At 42.4% G+C, this 14,842-nt stretch overlaps 1 long non-coding RNA gene across 1 annotated transcript in view; it reads right to left on the bottom strand.

The window, feature by feature from the left end:
- Gm31955 overlaps window positions 1–5,379 on the bottom strand; it is a 62,391-nt gene extending 57,012 nt beyond the window's left edge. The window contains exon 1 of the long non-coding RNA XR_373401.2: window positions 5,216–5,379. This is a non-coding gene — a long non-coding RNA (predicted gene, 31955). The remainder of the gene's footprint in view (window positions 1–5,215) is intronic.
- Between the last annotated feature and the right edge of the window lie 9,463 nt (window positions 5,380–14,842).

Raw genomic sequence — 14,842 nt, 5'->3', positions numbered from 1 at the left:
AACTGAGAGTGATTTGAATTGTGTGGACCTGGCCCAAGAAGTTTCCATGGAGAATTGCAATGTGTGGTCTAGAGACTGTTTTTGTGGTATTTTGGTGAAGAATATGGCTGCTCTTTGCCCTTGTTTGAACAGTCTTCCTGAGGCTAAGATGAAGAGACTTACATTAATTGTACTGACAAAAGAAGTCTCAGAAACACCCATCATAGACTTTGTTCTCTGGTTAAGTCTCATGAAGAACATTTTAAACAAGCATAGTAAGTTGAGAAAGGCAAATATAAAATATATGGTTTGAGTATTAAAGGGGCACCAGGAAGTGAAATGGAGCTAAATCCTATGTTCAAAGATATTACATTGAATTAGGGAGTGAGACTTTGGGGGCTAGATCCTACACAGCTTAGTTTAGATCCAGGCACGGTGGTGCACACCTTTAACCCAGGAGACAGGCATGCAGACATCTGAGTTTAAGGTCAATCTACAGAACTAGATCCAGGACAGCCAAGCTTAGGCAGCGAAGGAATTGTAAAAGAGGAAACTAGTGATAGTGTAATAGAACAAGGGGGGCATGTTCCAATTCCTGAAAGCAGCAGAAGTAGTCAGCTTGGGCCACGTGTCTCTGACTTTATAGTCAAGAGAAGGAGACTACTGGGGCAATTGATGCTGGTTAGCTGGAGCTAAGGATTTAGTAGTGACCAGCATCACTGAGGTGAAATCTCTTGGGAAGTGTTTTCTGAGAGCATAAAGCAGCTTTGTTCCAGAGATAGCCAAGGTTGTACCTCGTGTACAGCTGTACTTGGTAATGTGTAAATGTCACCCAGGTAGTACTGGCTTTGAAGGCATGAAGGGGTCATGAAGCAGCTGAGGCTTGGCACTGTGAGAAGCCATTGAAGGCCATTGGTGAAGGTCCAGCCTCAGTTGCAGTTGATGGCCCAAGACTGAAGGAGTCATGCAAAGGAGTTGAGGCTTGACACCATGAAGAGAGCCTATAAGAGGCTATTGGCGAAGCCTAGTTGCAGCAGAAGACCCCAGTGTTTTGGAGATTCCAGTACCATATGAAGATCACCAAGAACAGCAGCAGCAGTGGAGTGAATCAACCTGAACTTAGAATGCTACAGAGGTCAGCGCTGGAGAAGTGACATCGGCCCTTTGTAGGAGTCCAAAAGACCATGTGTGGATCCCAGACATTGAAACAAGAAGCTGTAACATTAAGTTGACTTGGAGACCCCAAGATGTTCAAGATGTCAGAGCTATGGGATATTTGCTAAGGAAAGTTGCTAACAGGGAGTGGAACCAGCTCAGGAGAAAGAAGTTTGTTACAGTCAACAAAGATGAAAAAGGAGTTGGAGATCTGAAGACCACCTTGAAATCAGACATGGAGATGCACCGTTTGGATTTTGCCCAGCTGGTTTCCTGTCTTGATTTGGGGATTACAGTTAGGTGATTGGATGTATCTCAGAAGAGACTTTGAACTTTGGACTTTTGACATTGTTGAGACTGCTATAGACTATAGGAACCTTTCAAGTTGAACTAAATGTAATTTGCATTATGCTATGTTTAGGTATGGCCCCCATAGACTCAAATGTTTGAACAAGTCTATGGGGGCCAGGGAGTGGAGTGTGATGGTTTGTATATGCTCGGCCCAGGGAGTGGCACTACTAGAAGGTGTGGCCCTGTTGGAGTATGTGTGTCACTGTGTGTGTAGGCTTTAAGACCCTCATCCTAGCTGCATGGAAGAGAGTCTGCTAGCAGCTTTCAGATAAAGATAAAGAACTCTCAGCTCCTCCTGCCCCATGCTTGCTGGGATGCCACCATATTCCTGCCTTGATGATAATGGAGTAAACCTCTGAACCTGTAAGCCAGCCCCAATTAAAAGTTGCCTTGGTCATGGTGTCTGTTCACTATAAACTCTAACTATGTCACTATCTCACTATAGATCTGGAATGGTCTTGGGACAACTTTATGTTGTCTTCATTTTTAGCAGCCCAGATTCACACTCTCTCTCTCTCTCTCCACAAGTGTGTACATACATGCATGTGTGCATACATACCTGTGTGTATACATGTGCATGCTTATGTGTGTGCATGTATGTGTGTATGTTGTATGTGTGTGCATAAATGTGTTTGTATGTGTGTGCACACAAGCATGCATGCCTATGCATACACGTGTATGTGTGTGCAGGTATGTACGTGTGTATATGTGTGTATGTTTTAACTGAATTACTCAGATTTTGAAATATGTTCTTTAAACTGTAACTATGGCCTTGAATAATACCTGCTAGTTGAAAGTGACATAGCTGAATGACACTGTGCTGTCAGGACAGGCCTGCCATGTGAAAAAGCCTCCAACACAGTCAGTGGTCAATAGTCATTAAGTGGATGTGTATATAAATATCTACTTACACTTAACACCAAAAAGAAAGCAAAAGCATCCAGGCTTTTATGGCAGCTATGTAACGAGCAGTGAATGACCTGGTCATTCTCATTTATGGCAGCTATGTAATGAGCAGTGGGTGGCCTGGCCATTCTCTTCTTAGAATCTGAGGTTCAGGCCTCACAAGTGATTTCTTGACATCTGGCAAATGACTTCTCCATGTTGCTACACTGCTGCCGCTCTTTTCTGCTTCACACTACTTATGTCCCATAATGCTTTAGAGCACAGCCAAGACCATGTTGTAACATTAAACACTCAGCTATAGGTTTAGGGTACCTCAAGTACAACACAGGTGACAGCTTGGGGATACATAAGTTATTTGTGAAAGAATTATAGTAACAGGAGAGATTTCTCATGGTGCTTCCCTGAGGTTGATGCTATTGTTTAAGGAGTGCTGATGAAGACACTCAGGGAGCTTGGGTTCTAGCTTTTAGATCCACTCTGTTTTCCACACCAGGCACAGGTATCTTGGACATAGGAGTGTGTCTTCACACCATCACTGTCTCTGACAGTGACAGAGCACAGATTCTCTTCATGCTTAGTTAGTGACCCACACACAAAATCTTCCACAACACTATCTATAATCCAGGGAGCTAGCTCAAATAAGCAATGGCCATGTTTTTTAAACAATCGAGCAGGAAAACAGATAAAACTAGTGAGATCCGTTCCTCCCCTTCATTGTAAGGCAGGTTATATAAATCTCAAATGGAGAAATACATTTTAGCACATACTTCTACAAAAAAAAAAAACATTTAAAAAATCATCTATTTTTAGAGAATTGGGAACCAGAGAGTCCTCAGTGCATGTAGCCCCTTAGCTATCCACACAAGGAAGCCAGAGCCCAGAGCGCTGAATGAACTGTTAGGTGCCTCACGCACTGACAGGGAGCTAGGACTATGCCTTATCTCATGAGTGTTGCGATCTTCAAAAGTATGAAATGTTTTCAATTCTCAAATCAAGCTGACAGGACTTATCCAAGGCCAGTGGAGCACAGGTGTTGACATGTTTTCTTAAAGGAAGGAAATCACAAACAATTGCACAAACCAAATCTGATTCCAACTACAATGAAAACTGAAAATGCTGCTTTGTTTTTTGTTTTTTGGTTTTTTGTTTTTTTTTAGGTTATTTTCAATTCGTCCAGTGTTCTTATCCATGTCCCAATTCCTCCATCCACAGCCCAAACTTCTCTCCTACCACGTTTCACAGTTCACTAGAAGTCACAAAGGATATTCAACTCATTTAGTTTCCTCCAGTGACCAACGGGAACTTCTTGAAACAGGGAGGTTCAGGACCAAAGCCATTTAACTTCCCTTAAACAGAAAAGATGGACCCTGCCTGTCAGACAAAGCAGAGTTGTGTTATTTTAGAGTCCACAGACTCTCACAAATGACCAGAAGCTCACAATTCATCTCTCTGCCGCCTGGGGGCGCTGTACTTCTCTCTGCAAAAATTAACAAGAAGCCTTCCTACTACTTCCCTTTATTACTTGTAGCCTCATTGCACACAATGTCCTTTCACTTGGTCCGCTTAAGCTGCACTCGGTGGGATCAGAGACCCCGTGAGCACATTCACACGTAGTCACCTCTTGTTTCATTGTAGAGAGTCACAAATTCACAATCTGGCCTTATTTCCTTTGAGCTAATAATACATAATTAACCTGTCATTGTGACCTATATTTTATAACCATTTGTACTTTCCATTCCTCTTCTCTAAGCACTAGACCCCTAAATAGTTGAAGAGGTATTTGCGGCGGCTTTAACAAGCCATCTGCAGACAAAAGACACCGTGCTTACGAACAAGGCCCTCTTTATTTTTTAAGGCTAATTACATTCACATGCAAGTATTTTACCCTTTTCCCTTATTTTATGTTTGAGATATAAAATGTAGCCACTCGGTCATAAATTATAATTGCCTTGCCTTTCATCTAAAAGCAGAATGCAAGCATAAAGCTCTCCTGTTCAGGTAATTTCTATAATTTTATGCATAGAATTAATAAGGCCCTTGGTATAATTCATATGTGCAGATTGCATCAACAATACCATCAGCATAAGCCTTTTTCAGAATGGATCGTCACTGAAGCGCCAACCCAGATAACAGAATTAGCTATTAACGCTTCAGGCCGGCTTTACATTTCCTTTATGTGATATTTTGCACACGCACGGTAATATTGTGCCACTTTTACCAGCTAGTTAAGATTTCTTTGTACACACAGTAACTGAATATATTCATGTCAAAGATAATCGTTCCTTTAAAAGGCTTTTTGTCAGGTATTCATTAAAGCAAGTTTCACATCAAAGTGATTGTCACTAATATAGGGCAAACATCTTCCCCATTTGGCAGGTTTAAATTTTGTATTAATTTCATTAACATGATATCAAGTCTTCAGCTGATGTCATGTCCTCAAAGCAGCACAAAGGTCTGCTTTATGGATGCACACAGTACATAGCACACACAGTACAGTGAAATAACGGCCATAGAAACTGTGTTCGTGGGTGCTTCTGAAAATAGCGTTTGGAAACACCTATTTCCACCTCTTTTTAAATGATTCTTCCATTTCCTTAATTCTGATCTTCATAAATTCCTTAATTGTCTAAATTAAGGCTTCTGCCCAGCTGATTCCACCACTCCAGGCTGCATGAAGCACTGGCATTTTGCTTCGAGACAGGAGGTAACAGAATAAATACAGTGGCAGCTCCTTCCCCCCAATCAGATATGTGAATGCTGGGAGCATTGAAATGGATAGCGTGGGTGACAGAATTTCACAAAGGCGCCTACACAAAGCACTGACCTTCGGAGGGCAAGGAACACGCCAACTTGACTCATTGCAAAGCAGTTCGGAACCTTCTCCAGTTTTTCAAGGCGGGCTTCTGCACACTCCGATTTTCACCTCAATCTGATGGAGATGATGGATTTTTTTTTTTTTTTTAAGAAAGGCAATTTGATTTCTAGGTGGCAGGAATTGAGGCCACAGCTGTAAATACCTCTTCGCTTTCTGAAGGAATAGAGTGGAGATAAAGGTCCTGTACATGTACTCATATAGACACTGAAGATCATTAAATTAACAGAGTATGGAAACAGTTGTATTTGTTGTGAGGCTTGGTGGTGAGAGGCCCGGGCAGAAAGAACTCAGCATCTCCAAGTCGCACACTACAGTCTTCGGCCAGAGCTGACCTGATGAAATTGATGGCTGAATGTGTGGTCCACAGTTATTTGTGCACAGTGGACTTGCTAGATTGTAAGGGATGGTGGGCTTTGTTTGTTTTTGTTTCGTTTCACTTTACTGGCAAGCCAAAGCACATTTCATTTTACTGGCAAGCTAAAGTGAGACTTGACTTACAAACTTGTAACTTGACCATTTGCAAACTTAGAGTCGCTTGTCATAATAGTATAGGGGCATGCCTTAGCATCAGTATCTGAAGCATACTGTCTTTATAGACAAGATTGGTCAATTCTCATCCACAATGGGAGGATTTCTTCTATTCCTACTTCTTTTATTGTATATGCATAACATTGAAATCACCATTTGCTCTAGATAATAGAGTATAAACTAGCAGTACCTAAGCATCACCATGGTCTAATTCTGCAATACTTTTATCATCCCAAAGAAAACTCCATAGCCTGCACCCTCCATACACTGTACACTGCAGCCAGTGTACAAGGTTCTCTTCCTTACTTCCTACCAGGTAGCCACTGTTGTGCTTCCAACCTCTGTTTTGCCTACTGTTGGTATTTCATATTAATAGAATAATGTGGGCTGGAGAGATGGCTCAGCGGTTAAGAGCACTGACTGCTCTTCTGAAGGTCCTGAGTTCAATCCCAGCAACCACATGATGGCTCACAACCATATGTAACAAGATCTGGTGCCCTCTTCTGGTGTGTCTGTACTCAAATAAAAAAAAAAGTATGTTTAGAATAATGTACTCTTTGGATCTGGTTCTTTCAGCTCATGTAATGTTTAGGCAAGATCGTGTATAATGTCTGTATTTATTTTAAAACAATAGGAAGTCATTCCTATTCAACTGGAGCACAGTCTGATCAATAAGCTACATATACGCTGTTTAAAAACATTCAAATAATATTTTTTAAAATCATTAGTGAGTTGGTGTGGTAGCAGACACCTTTAATACCAGCACTCAGGAGGCAGAGGAGGCAGAGGCAGAGGCAGAGGCAGAGGCAGAGGCAGAGGCAGAGGCAGAGGCAGAGGCAGAGGCAGAGGCAGAGGCAGAGGCAGAGGCAGAGGCAGAGGCAGAGGCAGAGGCAGAGGCAGAGGCAGAGGCAGAGGCAGAGGCAGAGGCAGAGGCAGAAGGAGATAGTTTTTTGTGAGTTCAGGGCCAGCCAGGTCTACATAGTGAGTTACAGTGTATTCGCGCCTACATTCCTTGCTTCAAATTAAAAAAAGAAAACATTTATGAAGAACTAGAGAAATGGGTCGATGGTTAATGACATTCAACGGTCTTCAGAGGACCTAAGTTGGGTTCCCATGTCAGCTCACAGATGCCTTTAATTCCAGCTCCAGGGACTCCAGCGTCCTCTTCTGGCCTCCTCTGCCACCTGCATGTACATGGCATACATCCAAACATATTTTTAAAAAATAAAAAATAAGTCCTAAAGGATCATTAGTAAAAAGTAAAGACATTCGTTCCCTCCTCCCCGCCCCCCGCCACAGGCACCCTGGCTTGGTAGCATGAAATTGATTGCCTTTTGGTTAAAGTGCTGAGAGAAATGTTAAAAACTATTTCCAGTCCCTTCAAATCCTAAGTGCCAGAGACTGCCTACTGTGTTTGTAAAAATGAAACCTTCTAGACAGTGGATACTCTGACTCATTCTGGAATACTATTGGAAATGTGTACTTAAAATTTCTTTTGTTGACTTTGGTTTTTGACAGTTTCATGCATGTTTAAAGTGCTCTGACCTGATCTCTCTAGTACATCTGTCACCTTCTTTCTCCCTACAAGTCCCTTTCCCATGTTCATTTGGGGTTGTGGTTTTGTTTTGTTTTGTTGTTTGTTTGGGGAGTATAACCAGGGTCTCTGTGTGCCCTTGGCTTTGGAACACTTCCCCAGAACCTGGTGAGCTCCACAGTGAGTACACACGCAACTGAAGACAATGGCTGAGCCTCCTCCAAAATCCTTCAGTATCCAACAGCTCAGAAGGGAAAGTAGGACCCTCTGGGCAGCCTCCTCAGTTTTTGATTGACTGGTGAAGGGTGCAGTCCGCTGTGGACCACTGCATGCAGCCTCAGCAGCTGGAAAGGCATGACGTCGTTGGCTGTCCATTTCCAGAGGTCAGCGTCTCACACTCTATCTTCTGGCTCTGACGTTCTTTCTACCCTCTCTTCTGAGATTCTCCCACTTTTCTGCAATGAATGGATATGTGTAGTTGTTCAAATTGTTAAGAATAAGTGATGGCATTCCCTTCTCCCAAGGCATTAAGGAAGACGGGGCAAAAGATTCTAAGAGCCAGAAGCAGTAATAACTATAGTGAAATTGTGTTTTCAGAACACAACAGGGCAGTTACATATATGAACTGACAGCGGGTATGACACCATGAACCTAGATCAAGCCAGACAAAACCTCAAAACAAAACGAAACAAAACAAGCAAACAAACAAAAAGCCCTTTAAAGTGCGTTCTGATCTAATCTCTCTAGTACCCCTGTCATCTTCCTTCTCCCTACAAATTCCGTCCCCACATTCATTTGGGATTGTTTTGTTTTTGTTGTAGCTGTGGAGTTGTTGGCAGTTGATGGCAGCTGGGAGAGGTAGTTGATTTTCTTAGGGACGCTGTCCCTGCGAGGTTGCCATGGTCCAGTAGATGGCGCTCCGTCTATTCAAACACTGAGGATACTAAGTGGACTCCATGGGGAGTGAGAGAGAAGTGGGAGGAGAAAAGAGAGGGAGGAAGAGAGAAAGGAGGGAAGGAGGGAAGGAGGGAGGGAGGGAGGGAGGGAGGGAGGGAGGGAGAGAGAGAGAGAGAGAGAGAGAGAGAGAGAGAGAGAGAGAGAGAGAGAGAGAGAGAGAGAGAATGTTCAGCACTGAATAGAACATTTGTGTTAATAAGTGTTCTCGGTGGTCTCAGACTCTAAGGTGCACCCAAATCATCTTGAGAATTTGTTACAAAGTGGCTGCCATACTCAGTTCTCCAGAGTTTCTACTTTGGTTGGTTTAGTCTAGAAGGAGCCTCAGAATTTACCTCGCAAGATTCCTGGTGATGTGGCTGATGCTGGCTGAGGACCAAACTTCACTTATTTTAATATAACTGTACCTGGGTCATATTTTAAAACCAGATCATATTTCTCCATCTGTCCTTCCCTGTGTAGTGCTCAATAACTTCCACAGTTTTAATGGAATAATATTTTAATCTGAAAGTCAATAAAGAACTGGGTATTGTGGCCCAGGCCTGAAATCCCAGCTCTTGGGAGGCAGGCATAGGAAAATGACCATACTTTTGCGCCCAGCCTGGGCGACACAACAAGTTCAAGGCAGCCAGAGATACAGAATGAGACTATTCCTCAAAAAGCCAAGAAGTAAAGAGTAAAAGCCAAAAATCAGGGGCTGGAAAGATGGCTCGGGGGTTAAGAACACTGACTGCTCTTCCAGAGGAACCAGGTTTCATTCTGGGGACCACAAGGCTCCTCACAACACCTTGTAACCCCAGTTCTGGTGAATTAACACTCTTCTGCCCACTTCAGGCACTGCACAAACATGTGCAGTCATATGTGCAGGTAAAACACCTATACACATAAAATAAAATGTTTTTTAAAAGAAAGAAAAGGTAAATGTTAAGGACTTAAAAGTAATGTATTAAAAAGATTATTTTAAAAATATTGTCATCATTTCTTATCATTTTTATTTCTATAAAATCTCATTAAAATCTATAGTTAGAATATAAAGAAAAAATATTTAATCTTGTCTGCATTATTAAAATTATAAGTTATTCATAGAAACATGACACACTTATAAAAGTATTGCTTTTGGCTTTCTGTTGTGCATGTTTGGAAATTTACTGTTTAAACCATGAAAAAGCAACAAATGAAAGATTTGAAAATTTTAGTGGCTTGAAAAGTTTTACAACTTAGAGTGTCCATTAAAATACCCTGGTTCAGGGGCACAGCCTGCTGGAAGGGGCACAGCCTGCTGGATGTTCCTGGTATTACAAGTAGAAAAATTCCAGCAGCTATCATTTAGTATAGTTTTATGAAAAATTCTTAACTGCTTTTTAAAAGCACCCTGACCCTGCTCGTAAACTTTAAAGAGTTCAAGGTTTTTCTAGTGTTGTTGTCTTCCTCGTTAGGAGTTTTTGAACAAGTGCTCAACCTTCGGGTAGAAAATGTTTTTAAATTTGTATTTTATTGTTGGTGGTGTTGGTGTTTCTCTGTGTGCAAATGCCCACCATGGCACACGTATAAAGGTCAGAAGACATGGAAGTTTGTGGAGCTGGTTTCTTCCTCCTGCCTTTCACGCAGGTTTCAGTCTTCAGACTTAGGTCAATGGGTTTGCCCTAAAGCAAGCACCTTCATCCACTGGGCCATCTCACCGGCTCTTAAGCAGAACATGTTTTGAGGGAAATGCTAAGGAAAGAATAGTTTTCTGTCCTCTCAAATCATGATAGTTGCTGCAGACTGCAATGACTTAAGATGCTCTTTATCCAGTAGAAGACCATCATTGGAAGTTCAACTATTCCATGTTCCTCACTTGCTGCCTCAGTATTAGTAAGGTTTGACTGTTGAAGCCAGCCAGACCCAACAAGGAGAACTGCATGAGCACGCATGCACACACACACACACACACCACATACACACACAAATTGTCAATAAACACCAGTAAAATGGACCTAGCAACACCTTCACAGTAGCTAATACAGGTGGGAGTTTACTTAGGAGACATTTACTTGCCATATTCATGACCAAGCCATCATTCCAATCACTACGAGTCCATCTGCTGAAGCCTGGTAACTCCACAGTAGGAATTTGGGGCCAGATGTTCCAGTCCAGATGTGTACAGGAGAGATGAACCATGCTTTTGGATGCTTTTAGGTTCCCTGTCAGTCTTGTATGGTGGGTTATCAAAGTCACACTCCATCAACATTCTTAAAAATAGAGCTGTTATATGGCTTGGATGAGGCACAGACAAAGCAGAAAACAATTAAACTCAATGCATTGAGTGATTAATAAGAGATGGGTCCTGTTAATGGTCAAGTGTTAGGGAATAATATGATGAAGAGAGGTTCTTCTGTTTTCTTTCTCCCTTTCTCTCTCTCTCTCTCTCTCTCTCTCTCTCTCTCTTTCTTCCTTTGAACAACACTACATATTCATACAGTAGTGTGGACTGGTTAGCACAGGTCAGACAACCGATCTTCCTTGCTTTAATTAATACGTTGTGGATTCTCCTCTGGCTCAATGAAGTCTATAGGGATGGATAACCTCACCTTCTCTTCCAGGACCAACAGCACAGCATTATTGACTCGTGTTCCTTCTCAAGTCGTCAGTCTGTGAGAGACCTATCATGAGGCCAGCACTGATGAGCATCCTGGGAACTCAAGAAGACTCCTAGAATAATTACTGTGTGAAAAGGGGTTGATTGAATCTGCTTTAACTGTTTTAAGAATTGTTCATCACTTTCTCTTGCTATGAATTGTAAGTGCAGGCATTTACCGGCTACTTCAAAACTAAACCTCTGTTAAGGAGCGAGTGTTATGCAGAGATGTGTAGACAACAACAGTTGTGTAGTCTCCACAACGCAAACATCTTACTCAGCCTCAGTGAGAACTAGGGGATGTGCCATGTTCTTCCAATGCCATCTAGTGGAAGACAGAAGTGATTTTCATCGGAGCTTGTGTGGATAATCTGCCATCCCTCCTTCCAATTTTTAATTCATAAAATATTACTAAATAAATGGTGCACATCGAGTCACCGACTAAAAATCCACTAAAACCAAGAAGGCCAAGTATAAACTGTGTTGAATGCCAAAGACAACGTTATGACAGGTTCTGCTCATTTACAGTATGATGTAACAGCACAGGAGGCTATCACTAACATCACTAAATCATTATAGGACGATGGCACATCTGAGTTATTCAAGAAAGAACATTCTAAGGACAGAATTTTGAATTTTAGTGTAATAACTTCTTACACGCTGATTTCTGTCTTTCCTATCCTCACTCATCCCCTTCTTTGCCTGACGGGATGCCTTTCTTTCACATGTTGCCTGATCTCCTCTGGGAGGTTACCTCATCAGTGTGCTGCATACATACACCATATACTCCAGCACAGCTAACTGGCTCTCTCATGCATCCAGAGCACTTTGTTCTTACATCTCTGTTGTTTTACTAAATCCTACCACAGCATCCAGAGATTATTTGACCAGGTTAAGGTCTGTTCAAGGCTCTTGGATCTGCTTTATGTCCAGACTCCCCCAGTAGTTAACCTATGGCAGAACCCTATCAGAGAGCATCCTACTTCAATTTTTTATTTGCACTAGGTCTCTTGACTAGACTGAAAGCCCCCTGAGAATAGAGGCCAAATTTAGTGATACTTCTAAGAACTCTAGAGAGAGACAGAGACAGAGAGACAGAGAGAGCAGAGAGACAGGCAGACAGAGACAGGCAGAGAGAACTCATGTATGTCTACATGCCTGCTCATGGCTGCATGTGCACCTTTGTGGAGGTCAGAGGTCAGCCTCTGCTGTTGTTTCGCAGGAACTGTGCTTTTTTTGTCTGTTTTGTTTGAGACAGGGTGTCTCACTGCCCTGGGACTCTCCAAGTAGGTTAGTTTGGCTAGCCAGTGAACTCAGGAATTTGCCTGGCTCTGCCTCCCCAGCCCTGGTACTATAGGCACATGCCACCAACTCGGCTTCTTCCATGGGTAGTAGGGATCGAACTCATGATCCCAGGCTTGCATAACAGGCAGTTTGCCATTTAAACTATCTTCCTAGCCTATGTGTAAGTCTTAAAATAGAGCTCTAGTAGATAACTCTGGCTAACTGAAAAGGAAACACTTGTTATCTTTATATTTTTTTACACCCAGTCTTATGTATCGCTTCCTCTTTCCTGCATGCCATACCTATTTCACAGGGCATTGCATTCTTAAGTCTTCATTACTCGCTTTTGCTTGAGTCACCATGGGAAGTAAAGTTCAGAGCAGATGTGGTTTGTAGACAGAACCTTGTTGGAGAGAGAAACTGAAACGGAGTTTATCCACACTGGAAGGTGGTGGGGAGAGGAAGGAGATGAACAGGTCATGTCCCAGGACCCCTAAGGTGTGCCACAATCATACTCTAGATTAAGGTGATATTACAATTGATGTGTCCCCAGTGTTAGCATCACCTTCTTTATTTCCCAGTTGCAGACAGACAAGACAGAGTCCTCATCCAGTGTTTAGCCTTGGTCAATGTTCTGTCTCTAAGGGTTAATTTCCTCATAAAATAAAGATAAATGTAACTACTTTATATGGTTGCCATAACTGAAGGAGGTCAAGTCCTGAGGGACTGACATAGAGTAAGCTGAACAGATGACCAGCATAGATGCATTCTGCAACTTTAGATAAAAATAGGACGGCAATGGCCAAAAGCAGACACAAGCGAGTCTTCAACAGATCAGTGATGTATCTTCAACACAAGGCTTGGATTTACTTAATAGGGTTGTGAGGTTGTCATAATTTGGTACAAGGGGAGTGGTGTGTCAGGTGCATGGCTTGAGATCTGCGCTCTAGCTACTCTAAGAAGTAATGGAAGATAAGGTTAAAGCAGGGAGGTTCTCTAGGAGCCTGCTCCAGAACTCCCAAGGAACAAACGAACAGAGGGAACAATCAGCAGAGGCTTACGACAATCAACAAGCCACACAGCAAGGTTGCCAACATGAAAGCATGAAGAGAAAGGAAATTTGCAAGAAGAGATGTATTGTCTCAATAATAGCACCTACTGCCATGGGTCCCAATTCTTAAGATTATGTGCAGGAGAAAGGTAGAAGAAATCTACTACTCAGAAGATAGTTATCAAGTAGAATCTTCAAACAGATGCTCCTATTGGAGCCAGAGTTCACTGGCAACATTTCGAAGATGTCCTTATAGTCACAGTTGGGCAGAGAGCTGGCAGCGTCAAGTGGTTAGAGTTGAGGTCTGAGGTGGCTAAATGGATGTGCCCATAATTACATGCCATAATTACATGTATGTCCAAGGATCATAAATATGGGAGAGAAGTGAACTGCTAGGCAGCATGCTGCCATGTATAGGGCTGGGTTTATGCACATGGACTGCTGTTAGCTAGCTGCCATTCTTGTTAGCATGTGTACGCAGGCCTTCTCTCTCTCTCTCTCTCTCTCTCTCTCTCTCTCTCTCTCTCTCTCTCTCTCTCACACACACACACACACACACACACACACACACACACACACCCCTGTTTATTTCTAACATCTCTTGTACTTTACACTGACTAATGACCTAATTTGAATATAAGTAATATTCCATGTAGACATAGCAAAGTATGGCTTTTCAAGGTTTTGTTGAGTTGATCATTTTGGAAAAGATGATGAAATTACAAGTATAAAATTAGGTTAAAAAGAATGTTTATTAAGGCTAACAAATAGATTCGAAGTGTTATCAGAACTTTGGAAATCAGAGCTTTTCCCTCTGATGTGTCTTTGGGCAGCTTACCAGAACTGTTTTCCTATGATGCAGCCTTCTTACTCTACCCATTTAAAACATTCCCTAGCTCCATAGATGCTCACAGAACAAGGAACTGACTTGAAGCTCTACTTCAGCACTGTGACTGCTTCATGGAGAGTGTTCTCAGCTGCCTTCCATCAGCTTCACGGGCCCCCAGGTAAGGAAACCAGAAGAAAACCCTTCCATATATCCTCCTTCTACTGGTTCACTATGAAGTCACTGTGTCTTCTCTCTGAATAGACCATTGACTGGGAAATAGAACAGCTAGTTACTAAGCTACAAGGAAAGTCCTAGGGGAGGTACTGATCCTAGACAATAGGACCTCAGGCTGGCTAGCAGAGGGTTAAGCCACAGAGCTGTTGTTAATCATCTTTCTTATCCTGGTATTACCCAAGTGCAAATGGTGCCTCCGGGAGGACTCTGCTCTAAGGATTTCTTCCATCGCTCCCTACAGACACATTTTCCTTAGCTCTACCTTGTGCCCCAGAAAAATGAATGAAATAGATGGATGCCAGCTGGCTGGTTGACTTCAGCCACTGTGAAAACCAGCAGGAGAGCATCTTCTGCTGCCTCTCTGGAGTTGGCTGTGAGCTCTCCTTTCAAACAGTTTTCTCCATATACCACCTTCACCAGCATCTGGTATAAATTTCCTTGATCTTCAAGCCTGGGAGACAGTGATAACTCCCCAATTGTCCTCCTGTTCTAAGTGGTCATGGAAATCAGGCTAAACACCAGTGCAAATATTTCTATAAGTCGCA

The sequence above is a fragment of the Mus musculus genome, chromosome 1 (genome assembly GCF_000001635.26).
Source record: "Mus musculus strain C57BL/6J chromosome 1, GRCm38.p6 C57BL/6J".
In the NCBI taxonomy this organism is placed as follows: domain Eukaryota; kingdom Metazoa; phylum Chordata; class Mammalia; order Rodentia; family Muridae; genus Mus; species Mus musculus.
Note: the sequence above shows the minus strand (reverse complement) of the source record. Positions and strands in the feature narration are given on the sequence as shown.